The sequence below is a fragment of the Bombus fervidus genome, chromosome 6 (assembly GCF_041682495.2).
Source record: "Bombus fervidus isolate BK054 chromosome 6, iyBomFerv1, whole genome shotgun sequence".
Classification (NCBI taxonomy): Eukaryota; Metazoa; Arthropoda; class Insecta; order Hymenoptera; family Apidae; genus Bombus; species Bombus fervidus.
The window spans coordinates 13,496,434-13,511,979 of record NC_091522.1 but is presented as its reverse complement, the minus strand read 5'-3'; the positions used below and the strand labels follow the sequence as shown (position 1 = coordinate 13,511,979).

Here is a 15,546-nt window from a genome sequence, read left to right as displayed (position 1 = left end):
ACTACCGCAAGTCCCGACAGCCAGATCGAACGAAGACGCAAGTTCTTCTAGAAATACGCGTCACAGCCTCTCCCACGGAAGGAACGTTAACGTCCGCTCTGCCGAGTCACAGCGTGGAAAAAGGGCGTAGGGAATATTAGTGGAGGGTAAGAAAAGTGCACGGGACTATGAGTCATCGAGCACCACATGCGCGATTGGTGGCACAGCTTACACAGATGCGACCAGAAAGGAGCGAGATATTTGTCTACGATACGCGGTTACCCATATACCCGACCGGCCTGTGTCACATTATCCGGCGTATACGGCGTGTCTCGGCAAAAGTCACGGGAATCAAAAGTCTAATTGCGCATATCGATACCAGATGTTCGCATCGTTACACTCCCAAGAATGCCATTACGCGTTGTATACACGTGACGAAAAAAGATTTCGCTGTAAAAATGAATCAAACGCGAACGCCCGTAAAGAAGATATATCGAGGTTATTGAGAGACAGCAAAAGAACACGCGTGGAATTTCCGTGCAAATTCGCAACAGCCAGAGTACGAGTGTCTGCTACGGGGCATAAGTCCGATATACCCGTACGGTGGTCGCGTGACGCCAAGTGCAGGCGCAATGGAGCATCTTCGAAATTTCTTAACGATGAATTATTCATTCGATCGGGAACGATTCGACGAGAAATAAAATTCTTCGATGCGGGAAGATCGTCCCCCGAGCACGGAAAAATTGATTCCGCGGCGGCACCGTTGGCCCTGGCGCCATCGCACACGGGTTCCGACGTCGGCTTCGTGGTTGCGGAGTTTGGCTTTCTCGAGCGAAGATGGGACGAGAACGACGTTACAAAGGGCCCCGCGACAGACGGTAGGCGCGGCCCGATGAAACCGAAAGAGAAAACCTCGAGCGCGGCAAGAAGGCAATCGAAGCAGAGGAGAACGACGCGTCACGACGAGCAGAAGAGAAAGGGAAACGCAGGCCAAGAGGCTGCAAAGCCGTGGGTAAGCCGATATAAGCAGAGTCAATTTCCAGCGAGTGTTCGAGCAGGAGGAAAGGATTTTGCTTGCACGACGACAAAAAGGCAATATTCCGTTCAGGCCCGGGCACGAAGCTGTAGTCAGAGAAAGAGGGATACGAAGCGCGAACCAAAGAGGAGGAATCGCGCGGAGAAGCACTACCTTTGTTCTTCGAGACTTACCTAGATACTTTTCAATAAAGTTACTTGGCACCCACCACCGTGCCGCCGTCAAAACTTCTCACTCCACGAGCGAATCGACCGAGGAAACGGTAGACCGTCTTCAAGCATAACGACCGATCGGTTCTGCGATTTCAGCTGGAGCAGAAATATTTTCAGGAACGCCGCAGAAGAATACGACTGCGTATCCCGCGTTATAGTTGTACCCGATTTCGTATTCTTTGGATATCCGTGCCAAGTATCGCGCGTGACTATCGAAAACCGTGGCAAGTCGTTGTATCTTGCCGACGCAACAACGCACCGTTCAATATTTGAAACTTTAATCCGACCACCAAACTTCCAGACGATGCTTGGAATTCGAAAAACAGATCGCAGATACGTAACGTTGTAGGGGCGAATCGGTCAACGAAAGAGTTTCTTCGACTTCTTCTCGCGGCCATGAATTATCACGAAATACAACATTTAAAACATCTCGGCAGACGAGCGAAACGCGCTTCACAATCTAAGATCGTGGCGATATATCAGAGCATCGAGGATGTGGCTGACATCGACCGTTCTCGTATTTCCTCGCGGAGGGCGTTGAATATTTAAAAATTGTAATCCACCGGTGGAAACGCTGGCACGACGCCGACGCTCTCGGGGTAGCCAGCTCAAAAATCGAATACTCGCTAGAGTGAAATACCGTGAAGCGGTCGCTAACGAGGAACACCGGAAACATCGAGCCACGACTCGAGGTAAAATCGTAGAAGATTATCTCGACGTTAGGATGCCAACGATACCATCCGGCAGCAAAGCGACGATTCCATTTTGGTCGCTACGCTTCAAACTCCGAATCGCAGCGTCAACGTTCGATGCACGATCGAGTCGCAGCCTGAAACGGTCATTGCCAGACAACGGCATCTACCGTAGATGGGTGGTAGAATATTTTCAAACGATTACGCGAATTTTGTGACGTCAGGACGCGATCGTTGCTCCAAACTCGACGGTACGTACGACTCTCTCGTTGTTTCTCAATTTCGATGTTTGCCGCTAAAAGCGGGACGCGTTTCGAAAAATTCATCGCCGAGGAATACCGTGCCATTGTTGTGCGAACATGGGCGAAACCTAATTTATCACGAAACGTCGTATAAAATGTAATTTATCCGAGAAGATCATTGCGATATTAGAATATCGAGGGAACGCAGCTGAGATCGATCACGTATATAAACGTGCTCGCGTCGAAAGTAAAGGAAGAGCAAGGGCGAGCGTGCGAGCGAGCGAGAGAGAGAGAGAGAGAGAGAGAGAGAGATAAAGAGGGGGCAGAGGCGCCTGGTATTCTCAGCAAAAACGATGCATTGTTGAATATTTAAAAATTCTAATATGAAAAGCCTCGGCGTATCGACGATGTTTTCAGCATCGTTCGACGAACCGATCTCGTCGGCGGACGAGAAAGAGGAAGGAAGCATAGGCGTTTCGGTTTTCAGCAGGCATCGAGGATGGAAATACGAGCGGCCCTCTTGTAAATGCAACCTCGGTAGAGAAGGAGGAGGGGAAAAAGGGAGGGAGACGAAGAGGCTACCTTGTTGCAGCACGATGTGCAGATGCACTCGGCTAACACCGTGCACCGCGCCCTCATTCAATGCATGGCATACCGGTTGCATCGACTTTTCTGTCTGATTTTTGCCCGCTGCTTAACTCTTTCGAGTCTTTTCAATATCTTTTGCCAGTGCCGTTCCGCTGCGCCTTGTATTTGCCGAGCTTAATACATACCTATCTTTTTCTCTGTTGCGCGATTTTAATCCTTTTAGTTCCGAACGATATCGCATAATGACGTGGCTGTTGGCTCTGACAGCCAGCTAATCCCTACTGGTCACGTATAATTAGTGAAATTAAACGTGGCCAGCGTATCGGCCCGACAGGGTGGAAGGGTTAATTACACGGCGTTAATTTTTCGTTCGATACCGAACGAGATGAATGATACGCGTCGTACCGAACGGTGTTGGCAATATGGGAAATTCGACTAATTTTTACTCTTAATCGTCTATCGAATACCGCGTGTCCGCTGACTTTCGATCGATTCTTCGTTATTTATATCACGGATTTTACAGGCACGCGCGCTTACGACATTACCGAATAAAACGGTCTCCAGTTTACCGTTTCATATTCGAGGAAACATCGCGTCGCAGCCGGCGTCCCATATTTCACAAAAGTGTGTTTCGATGTTTCCTTTCCTGATAGGAATTTCTCGCGCCGTGCCGCGCCGCGCCACGCTGGCTAAAGTGACCCCCGAAGATGCACCGCGACGCGACATAGCGACGGCCCACCCTCTTTCTTTACATCCAAACTAACGAGCAAAACGCGTCCCGAGATCATAAAACGAAAGAAACCATCGAAACTTTTTTTCCTCTACCTTCTTCCGCGCTTATTGTTAGTATCCAGTTACGAGTATGGAAAATAAAATTCCAACGGTCGACTTCGTATCGCGCGTTCGACATTCTCCAATTCTCGAGGATATTTCGAGTTGAAACGTAAGACATGGAGAGCAAGAGGCGGCGCGTTCGAAGGCTCGCGTGTGCAAGATAGAGACGCGAAGTCGAAGAGCGTATTTCCCTTCCCCAAGCTGCAAAGAAGAGCACAGACGAAAGAAAAAGAAAAAAAGAAAGAGGGGAGTAGCGTTTCACGAATCTCCATTGCAACGTCTCTTGATCCAAAGAGAAGCCTGCCAACTGGGCAAAGTAGCTCGTTGTCCCGTGATGCGAAGGGTGAGACGTCCCGACGACAAGGCGCCCGCGCTCGCGCATCCGACATACGATCTTCGACGACGTATACGCGAATAAATTGCACGCGATATAACGACCAAGCTGCAGACCGTGCAGAGGCAATAAACATACAAATCTATTAGCCCGACGGTTACTTCGTTGTGGCCAAACTTTCGTAGCGTGGATTTACGTGGAAACGCGTTATAGCCGGAATCGACTTCACTTTGCGATCTTGCTGGCGCGAAAATGCGCAAGTTGTGTCGCTCAGTAGGTATCGAGACGCGTAAAACAAACTGAAATCGCGACGTCGCAAGATAGCGACGCGGAGAGCGCGTCCTGGTTGCCGATCAAACGCGTAGCGTTCCGAGATATTCGATTACAACGAAAGCGGGCTGCTGCGAGCAAAAACACTGGAAACGGAATTAAAGGCAGTTTGGAGCCAGAAGGGGAAAACACCCTGGAGGAAATAGCGCGTGCGAAACAACTAAAGTAGTTACGAGATTTTCGATGGCGCATAGCCAATTTTCGTCGCGACAAAATGTGTTCCTGTTAAATTAGTTTTTGCCGCGTGTGCGCGGCACTTGTACGGAAATGGCGCGCACCGAAGACGAGGCCGGGAACAAGGACGCGAATAAGAACGAGAACGGGAAGGACCGCACGTAACGTTCGAATACACGCAATTTCTTTCGCGTGAGTGCGCCTCATTCGTTACCTATGCATCCACCAAGGGAAAGCATGGCAGTCACGAGGAAAAAAAAGAAACTCGGAGGAAGCCCATCGTGCAGCGAACCCAGCCGATGGAATCTTTCCGGCAACCGTAGGTCGGTTCAGGCGTTCCGTGGTACGAAACACGAACAGAACTCCGTACACGTGTACAGGAAGAATCGCACGCGCCGCCCACCCCTCGCCTCTATTTAAGCACCATCGTCTTTTCAGGCGTTAACTCGGTATTTAACCTAAATTGCCCGAACGCAGATTCATAGGGAGCGCGTGTAAGTAACGTCGAAGACACGCGTGTTACGATTTGCACGGGTCACGAGCCACGGGGATAAGTTAGCGGGGTTAGTAGCGCGGTAAGTACAAAGTGCACGGGATACACGTGCCGTATCGAACTCGAGCGTCGCACCGTCACCCCGACAAACTTATTCGTACAAATCTTCTTACTTTGGATTTCCGAGTTTCCCCCCCGTCCACGGATAAGTTCTTTTTTTCGAGTACACCCCACAGCGTGATTCTCGCAACGCCATCGAACCGTCCGTCTGCCACGTAATGTCGACTCGTATCCGCGTTAATCCACTGCGATGTGCGACCATTTTTCATGTTCAAACGTGTAGCACGCGTGCCATCGAGAAACACATAACGGAGCTGTATGCATCGTAGTTTCATTCAGTCTGCAGAGTGGTTATGCGCATAGAGGCAAGAGATTCAAAGCTATTCCGCGTGAAGCTAAGTGCTGGCTAAGCATTTCTCTACACAGCGAATACACGGAATAATGTCAACTGGCGAGCGGAGGAAGGGAGAGAGTCGAAGCCGAGAAGGAAGCAGAAAACCGCGTCACCGAGAGATAGAAGCGGAGGAAAATAGAAGAAGTCGACGGGGCGCCAACGATAGGACGATTTCTTTTTTCATAAAGCTTCACACTGCTCGACGGGATAAGACTCCTAGCTTTGGTGCTAACGCGAAATGAATGGCGGGACGGATAACGGGCGGAGATTATATTATGCATCGTTAAGTACGGAGATAACAAAAATAGCGGAGGAGAAACGAGTTCCGTCGAGGCGAGTTTAATTTGATCGCTTCTTAAGCGTTCGCGCAAATTTCACGTAGGTTAACGCCGAAAGCTTTGGAATCGTACGTCCACGGAAGAGGGAGGGGCGTGTGTTTCTTTCCATGTAAAAGTCAAGGCGATCCGGATAAACAACGTCGAAGAAGAAACGACGAAGAGACGCGTTAAACGATGAAACGAATTGCGGCGGAGACGGTTGTCACGGCGAAAGTACATCGTACGCTGGTGGAACTTGTATCGCGACGCGATCAAATTATTCCAGAGAAACTAACAAACCGGAAGACAGAAAGGTAAGAGGGGAAGAGCAACGGCGAAAGAAGATTCCGCGAGCGTCGCGAGCTAGCGAGTCTGGAAACGATAAATATATCGCTAGTCGCGTGCATACATCTAACTCGTTGCGTCTCGTTCATGGTGACGCACATTTCGCGCGAAACGCAAGAAGTAATTACGGGGAACATTCGCGCAAAAGAGCAAGCGGACGGAAGAACGGAATATACTACAACTAAGCGCACAAGGAGGGAAAAAACATGGGGGTGAATAGGACTCGAAACGCACTCGCCCTGCCACCGATCTTTCGCAGGAGCGTGTACGAGCACGGATTCGCCGCGTATCTCTTTACATAATTTCTCTAACGATAACATATAGTAATTAGTCGTACAGCGACGAGCATTTAAAGGTTCAACGAGCTCCGAACGAGTTTTCGAGAGGAGAAGGAAAACCAGAAAAACTCCGTTTGCCCGAACTCCTTTTCCTCTTTGCGCGATGCGGCGCGACTTTGTCGTTACTTGAAGTACGTTGCAATTTTTACGCGCAATCTCGGTACGCTCGAGAAACGATGAAAAATCGAAAGCCGCGTAAATATGGGCTCCGACAGGCTTTATTGGTAAGCTTGCGTACGCGATCGTCGTTATACAGGCGGAGAATAAAGCCATAACCGTAATCGCGTGTTTAGAATTTGATGGCTATAGGTAGCATATTTATGAAGTACGAGGCAGGACTAAAGTTCCGATTACCACGCATGCATATGGGTCAACTGTACGTAATCCCTGATGCAGAAATTCATCGTACACAATATACATAGGTGCACGTCGTACGCTTGTATATACGCCACGCGTGAATTTCAATAACATATACGCGCAACGTTTTGTATAGAGAAACGAGGTCAAAGAGAACCGCTCTGATCGATCAAATTATCGCAGCAAGATACTTTCTCGTTAATTGCACGAAGAAACAAGTAGATTCGTTATATCTCGAAAGAAAACGCGAAACGTTCGAACGGCGCGCCGGTTACTATGTTAAACACACGTGGAGTAATAAGTTCGCGTACTACGTAACATATATCGTATCGCGTTTTCCTAACTTTGTAGTTTAGTCATACAGGACTTAAAACTGGCATTCTCAGATTTCTAGCGCGTGACCCTTAAAACCCTAGGAATTTCAAGGTTGTTTTCATTCAAGGACATTCAGAAGTCTGTCCGTCGTGTTTTCATTCATGAAAGCGTCCCTTTCCTTCCGACCTGCGGTCATCTTCTCCTCTTTTTGTCACATTTGCTTTCTCTGCGCTTCAACCGTTCCTTTATTAGCGAAATTCTATTTTCGGTGGTTACTCGTTCGCTGCTGTCCCAGAAATTCCGTTTTTAATTTTGTTCGGGATTTGGAGTAGCCATCCGTTTACGGCTCGAACAGCACATCTGCCTTTTTTGGGAAAGTCCGAATTTTCTACCTCTTAACTTGTACATCTTACGACACAGACCTCGCCAAGAGCCTAAGTGCCCGTTGGATCCGCTCTAAAGTAAACATCTGGTATCAATCAGCAACATCGGGGAATATGCGCGCACGAGGGTACACAATTACAAAATTGGAAGGAATAGATTGCCATCCCATAAAAACCATGACAAGAAGGGAAACCCGGGAGACGGAGAATTAGAATATAAGGACCAGTCGAAGCTTCTTCAAGGAATCTTAATCTAGTCTTCGTCCGAGCGTCAGACTCTTCGTGTTATAATAAACAGTGCACATAAATCAATTATACATAACATTACTCGGCATCTTTAATCCACTTCCACCTTGAGCGTTAATAGCGTTCACGGTTCGCGATATCAACCGATCAGTTGCAACCTGACCGATCGTCACCTGGTTGAGCAGTCGCAACAAATTTCTCTTCTTGTTTTTCGTTGCTAGAGTTGCTTGTTCTTTGGAAGTCCCTCGACGCTAAAATTCCTTCTCGATGGAGAAGCAACGTAAATATATAGGACGAAGTCCCGACGAATACGTACAACTCCATTGTTCGTGGAGATTCGAGATGGACGTTGTTCACGGACCCGTTAGGGAACTCCTTAGAAACGTTTACAGGACTCGCGTAGTCGACGATGATGGTTTCGAAGTAAATGATCGTTAGTGATCATGCTGATCGAAACGATACCATTGAGCGAACAGCGTTCGCAGCAGGTAATTTGACGAAGGAGTGGCAATTGGTTAGTTCAGCTTCTAACATCTCGACTCTTGTAAAAATCGACCACGTAGAAATAGATTCGAGATGAGAATTGTACCTTGTCTCGCGATGCTTAACCTGAACTAACATCCGTTTGCCGACAGGTTTATCTCTGTCGAACTGATTGTTCGATATTAGTAGGAAAATTCTCGTGGATTATCAATTCTCGTCTACACGCCTCGCGTTCACTAACCATCGCATCGTTGCACCACCTAATCCTCCTAATGTCGCTGTATCGTGAAAAATTCTATACATCGCGTTAAACGAAGAGGTAAAGCTAGATAGATAGATAGATAGATAGATAGTTAGATAGTTTTGGCTAAATATTGATCGCGTCCGGATACAATGCTACCGTAATTCGACGAACAAAATTAACGAAGCGATTGAATGGATACAGAATAATCCTAACAGCGACGCAACGTGTGCCAGTCCAGATAAAGACCGGATCCTTTCTCGTTGACTGGCAGAAGGGAAGCCTTCACGGTGATTAAGTCGCGTCCGAAAGTACAGCAACGTTGCCGTTGCTATTCGAAGGGGCCAAGGGGAAAGCCAGAGTGGAGAAGACCGAAATATCGACGAAATCGGTGCTACCCCGACGTCTGCATGAATGCTTAACGCATTCGGTTTATCTCGCTCTTTCCGTTCGTTGCTTCCTGCGTTCCGGTCCTCGCTTTTACCAGCCTCTCCCCTGTTCCTTTCCCTTAACACGAAACGTTTGGGAACATCGTTTTCGCCGCACGCTTTTCTCGATTTTCAGCAACAAGCTACAAACACCTTGATTCTGCCTCAGCACATTATATATTTGAAAAGTTGAGCGGTATTTCGTAAACGATACACGAATAAAAATATATCCTCGTTTACTCGAAAATATCCGGAAACAGAGATCCGGGCCAGTCTCGACGAAAATCGTTTGGTATTCTTGGTCGAAAGTCTCTTCCAATATTCTCGAGCAGAACACTTCATCGATTTTTCCCTAGTGCACGGAAACGAGCTGTAAATTCACCGGGTATCATGATGCACGATCTAAGAACGCGATAAATCCTGTTACCAGCACCGTGACTTTTCGTTTCAGCTCGTGTCGCGCCTTCGTAGCATGCATTTTGGTCCTTCCCATATGGATTCTTTAAATTCTTTAAAGCACCACCACCGGGGTCCTTCGTCGTTTCGATTTATACCGATGAAACGCAGCGGCGTGTCTTATCTTTCTGCGTTTTTCCAAAAAAAAAAAAAATGCGCGAGTCCGGCGCTGTTCGGGTCTCCCAATAACGTTAACGCGCTACTACCATCGGACGCTGACAATTACACGTGCCCTCCTGTCGTTGCAAATGTTCACAATTTCTCATACGAAAGAATTTTTTGTGCTATTTCGCGAGAAACTGTAATTGCATGAAGCAGAATTTACAGGTGCGCGCAGACCGATTTGCCCGTTTCGACTCGACGCCCTACGCGCGTCTACAAATAAGTTAAACCGATAACGGGGCGGAGCTTTCGCGAGCCGCGGCTTCTCGGTATGCATATTCCTCGATTTTCTCCGAGATACTTCGACGAAGTCTTCGACGCTGTGTAAATCGGCGTTTGTTTGCGTGCAACAACCAGTGCACCCTTTCGTTACTCGTCGTTTCTTTCTTTCCGTTTCCCATCCGACGGTGTGTCTTTCGTTTCATGCAAAGTTCCACGGTCGTAACTTCGTTTGTACGCGGAGAAGCAAATGTTATTTACGAGGGAAGCCGATGTCGTTTCTTCCTGGTGCTCTTAGTCGCAGCGCCGACAGTGGCAACAGCGACGAAGTGACAGTCGACGACACAGCCCGACGAATCAGCGATTCTGATTGGAATTCCTTCTGTTCCAATCAAACTTCTATTTTCTACGGGGCTCTTGTCGCGCGACTATAATGGTAGCCAACAGCGACAAGGAAGAAAGACAGGAACGAGAGAAACACGTGGTCGCGAGAATTAAACAAGAGACAAAAGGAAATTCGTGATACGCGGTGGAAACTATGCAGCGGTTCGATTTCCAACGAATCGTCGTGAAAAGAGATCGGATCGTTGGCTAAAAAGATTTCTCGCAAGACGATGGTCGATTGGAAGGTGCGTGGGACGCCTTAACGATAGACAGTGCGTGGAAACTCGACAAAGGCAGGTACAGCGACGCAGAGGGACGAATGGAAAATCTGGTAGAGGGTTCATCGAGTTCGATGGTTTGCGGCAACCGATTGGAAGAAAACAACGAGCGTCGAATCAGAGGGAAGCTATCACGATCTGCATACGCGCGACGATAGGCACACGAGATATCCGCATTGCGGTTACACGAGCTTTTTAACACTTTGTGCCTGTGCATACGCGAGTGTGTACGATACGCACCACCGCAGCCAGTAAACATCAAACTTGTGTGCCGGTGACTGCCTGTGGGTGTCGTCCTATGCAAGCACAAAAGCGAGACAGGGACAGGGAGGCGAATGGATGAGGACGACGATTACGCCCGGAGAGAGAAGCGGAGAAAGAGGAAGGAGGATGGGAAGAGGGGTTGGCAGTAAGCAGAGGGGTTGACTGAGAGAGCAAGCGAGGGCGGTGTATTTGTGAGAGAAGGAGAGGTCAAAACACGATATTAGGTTTGGACCTGGTCTATGTATGTATACACATATGTACCCACGGTGGAAGATCGCGGTACTAAACGCGTGCGGAACGCTCGGTACGCCCCTGGAATTGCATCCATTTTCGAGAGAGACCTCAGTCTCCACTGATAAGCTATACACACGCGTCTACATTGCCACGGAGTAATATATAGGCGAGGTGAGATGTCGGGATGCATGCACGATCCCGTGAAAGTCGTAGTCGAGCCGATTCACGAGCAGCTTTCAGGCTGCCACAAGGCAACACCGTGATGCGAGTATTTGCTCCTACGATAGCACGGACCAACCTATCGACGGAAAACAACACCGGAGTTTGTCCGCGCGACTATTTTCGCTGATCATCTCTGACGCTTGGTCAAATTTATCGCGCACCTTAGAAATTCTATCCACACTCGCGTCTCGCGATTCCGAAGTTGCAGCAACGGCACCGCTTCCGGCTCGCACGTTCTACAAACGCGATCGAAAATTCCTACCTAACAATACCATATGTATATCTTTTTTTCACGTCTGGTACACAATACGCGGAACGCGCTCGATGCAAAAACGGGGGCACAATTTCAAGAATTCTATTCGTTCGCCCGTCAACGTTCGACGACCGACGACTACCTGACTTTTCATTTAAAACAAAAACGAAAAAAAAAAATGGAGAGGAACGGGGTGAGGGAGGAGTGGAAAAAAAGGAAAACTATTAAAAAAAAACGGAGGAAAAGAAGAAAAAAAAGGCGAAATACGATGCAAATTCAGCTCTCTATATACCGCGGGGTTAATTTCGCACGGGCAGGGCGTCAGGATCCTGTCACAGCGAGGTCTATGGCCGCAAGATTGGCAAAAGGACGAGGGGAAAGGGGAACAAGAAAGCTTCGATTGATCGCGCAACCAAGAACGATCAGCTAGCGACGAAAACGACGTATCCCTGACCGGCCTTGAACGGGCGACTTTGATGGAACGACCAACACACTGGAGGCGCATCTTTCGCGATACGCTTTCGCTTCTTTTCGCTTCTCTCTTTCGTTCGCCCTCCAGCGAACAAAGTTTTTCTCGTGGTAAAAAGAATTTTATCCGGCAGCCGGTTAACGGCAGTTTTACGAATCGGCTTGCCCGGACGCCGAATCGACCCGGCCCCGTGTGTCCCTGAATAGAACCGCTTTTTTACGAACCAACAAAATGGCTCTACGTCGAAACCCCGACTCTGGAAAAACTGTTATTGTCGCGATAAGTTTAGCTTTTTTAATACACCGCTTGTCCTTCTACCACGATATATATTGGCTGACTTTCCCACTTCCCGCTACCCTATTTGTTGTCTTCTTTCGGAAGCGACATTCTTTATTTTTATTTATCGCGTTTCGAATCTAAGACGCGAACAGACGTACTCGATCGAAGGTATTTGATCGCGAAACGTCGAGAACACGTGAAGGACGCGTCTAAAGCGGAAGGGACACAGCCGAGACGGTAATCTGATGGTCGGAGGGAGAAAAAATAAAACGAACGGTATTTCATCCCTTTAAACTCGACGGAACGTCGAAGAAACACGGAACAACCCTGCGAGGAAGAGATCGAGAACAAACGGCTTAAGGTGGCCACCCCCGTCGTCTCCCTGTTCCCCTTTGTCCGGGAAGATCGCGTTATCGGTCGACAAAATATTGTTATCGTGCCGTAGCGATGGTGAATCACTGATGCGAGAACCCGGCGCACAAAGGGTGCCGTGCAAAAGGAAAGTCGATAACGATTGACCGGTAAACGTATTGACGAGGAGCATCGACGCGAGGGCCAAAGCGAAACGGAACGAGAAATCGTGGCGAACATGAGACCACTACCTCCGAATACGCTACGGCATTGCCACGCGAATCACCAATCCAAACTTTCCACGTAATCCAAGTTAGACCACGATCGTACCTACGACTTTGACATGGAAAATCTATACGCGTCGAAACACGTAAATATCGTCCACGTGATTATCGCCAAAAATTCGTTCCCATCCGCTTCCACCCCGGCCATACTTCGGTCCATGTTTTCCCAGAGGATGATCCTGTAACCCCGTTTCCAGTTGGTATTGCGATAAATTAACGCGGTTAAAGAGACACCAAGTTACGTATACAATTATCGTAGACGACGTAACTGCCGAGGGAATCAGATGACACGTGTTTCGCTCGGTTAAATGGCGCAACCTCAAAACTAGATAACTCTGTGTCAATTTAGCGAACGTAAATAGATTGAAGGGATTCGTTGAATTTCGACCAAGTTTCCGAAGCACGTAAGAAACATACGATACTTGGAGAGCAATGACCGTAATCGTATTAACGTCGTCGACGATTGGCCGTACCTTAAAACTGACGAATCGAAAACTACCCTCGACTCGACCTCAAAGACGCGATACGAATAAACGCGGCGAGACAGCGGTGTACCCGAGTGTTTTGGAGCTTGTCCATATACAAATATACTGAAAAGCCATTTATCGAAGATACGTTTACAGGTTTCGGATAAAAAAAAAAAGAGAGAGAGAAAAGAAGACTTTTAAGGAAACATTCGAATTCGTAAGCGAGCATTCGCAGATAGCGAATGCAACATAACGAAGGTAGCGAACGAAGAGTACGCGGAAAGGGAATTCGCGTGTCTTTCCATTAATCTCCATCGGCACTGGTTGAAAACGGGTTGCACCACGGCTTGCGCCCAAAATCAATACGGCCCTGCGTGTAATCGCATTTCCCATTATTAAAGATGCTTGACTGGTATGTACAAATGCGATTGTTCCTGTAGTGTACCGCGTTGATAAATATTCCGAGAATGCGAGGAGAACCAACAATCACCGGATAACGACGTCGCTCGTGTCAGCTTGTACCGATGAACGACGGAGACGACGATGCTTTTGTTACAGGCAAGCACGTAGCCTGCATTAGCGTTACACGACAACGGTTATAGTAGCTGACAGAATTCCAAGAAGTCAGAAATCGACGGTTCGTCGTTTCATCCTAGAGAAAAAAATCTTCTCCCCCCTCCCCTCCCCCTACCTATATTATCGGGACTACGACAATGGCCGGAATTTTTTGATCCTGCGAATCGATTACAGATATACTTGGACACACGAACCGCGAGACCCTGTTACGAGTTTAACGCACCTTCCACAATTTACCCATGCATGGAGCGCCTCTATTTTCCCCCGTCTACATTTATCGTTTACCAACTAGGTACACATTGCATAAAACACTTTGGTAATATTACGAGATAAAACAGATTTCACGGCTGGTAATTGTTCCTTTGATGGTCGACCTTTTTCTACCGTGCGGACACCGGCGTGTTCCCTTATATATTAATCGAAAACGCTTTTATCTCGTGACCATCGAGTATATAACGTCACGAGGAAAGTTCATATTATGATCGTCGAAATGATTTGCAGCACAGTGTCAACGGTGTCGTCGACACTTTCGAGGTTTACGTGTGCTTCTGCGTGCGCATACAAATATTTGATGCACACGTACTTACGTGGCTTCGGACTGTCCGAAAATTCAATGCCCCCTTCCATACCGATACAGGGGAGAGATTTTAATCGCACCGCGAACCTAACGAATTTCGATCTCGATACGCCGTGTTACAGGGGTTTCTTATCGAAATTGTTCTCTAACTCAGGCTATGTTGATGAGTCACACATCCTATGAATGAAAACTCGCTGACACGCTTCATTCTTACGTTATCCTCGTGCCGCTCGAAAATCATTCGGTTCACCGGAAATGAACATTCTAGAAATGATACGGATACGTGCGTTTTTTTTCAAATTTCCGTTCGATAAAATGCGTATATCGCTTCGAGCGATACAGCACGAAGAAAAAGAAATAATGGATGAAACACGCTCCGACCACATATTTGTATTGAAATTGCAGACGTACACCATGCTTGTTACGGAGGGTAATGAACCCCGTTAGTTTGTATCGGTTTACAGAGAAAGAATCAACTATTGAAATATACATATATCGGTGAAAGTAAGCAGCAGCGTTCATTGTACTCACCGCAATGCAGTGACCTCCACGCTTGTATCATGCAGAGCTTCCCTCCTTCGTCGCAGCGAGACTCGTGAAACAGGGGTTGAACAAGGGCTGCTGTTCGTGACAGGAACCACCGCATAACCAACAGTCACGTTTCTATCAGCACATCGGTTCGTAGAACGGTCACTTTCTACACCGCACCACACGCGTTCCTATCAAACCAACGAAAACAAACTACCGCTTACTTTGTAAAGAAACATCAGCAGCCGCAAGAAACGCGGAAACGGAAAGTTTTTCGAGCTTGCAGGGCCGCCGAATCGATGTGTGATGTTACACTTCCCAGCTGTCTTTTTTGATTCTGCGGATGTGCCCGCCACTATCACCATCTGACGATAACTCTTCTAACTATTCCGTTCACGAGCCGCCGCGAATATTCAAATGATTAACCAAAAATCGACGACCAAGTATTCCAATCTAGATACCTGTAAACGCGGATATAAAAGTAATATCCAAGTAGTTATGACACAAATTATGATTATAGGGATATAATGAAACTATTACCTTTTACAATAGATTACGCAACATGGTATAATTTATTTGTATATATAGATTTATTTTTCCACAGCATTATTTAAGAACATAAGTTAGTTTATAATCATAAGATTATATATACATATATATATATATATTTATTTATATATATTTATATATATGTATATATATTGATCGTAAAATTAATTCTT

The 15,546-nt window shown here is 47.3% G+C and overlaps 1 protein-coding gene across 2 annotated transcripts in view; it reads right to left on the bottom strand.

Annotated features, from left to right (window-relative positions):
- The window catches only part of Sema1a (semaphorin 1a), a 141,496-nt gene extending 126,318 nt beyond the window's left edge, over positions 1-15,178 (bottom strand). Inside the window, exon 1 of one of the 2 annotated variants that reach the window (XM_072006191.1) lies at positions 14,828-15,178. The gene's annotated coding sequence lies outside the window, so the exon portion shown is untranslated. The remainder of the gene's footprint in view (positions 1-14,827) is intronic. The other variant, XM_072006190.1, reaches the window with a different exon arrangement.
- Positions 15,179-15,546: the final 368 nt, after the last annotated feature.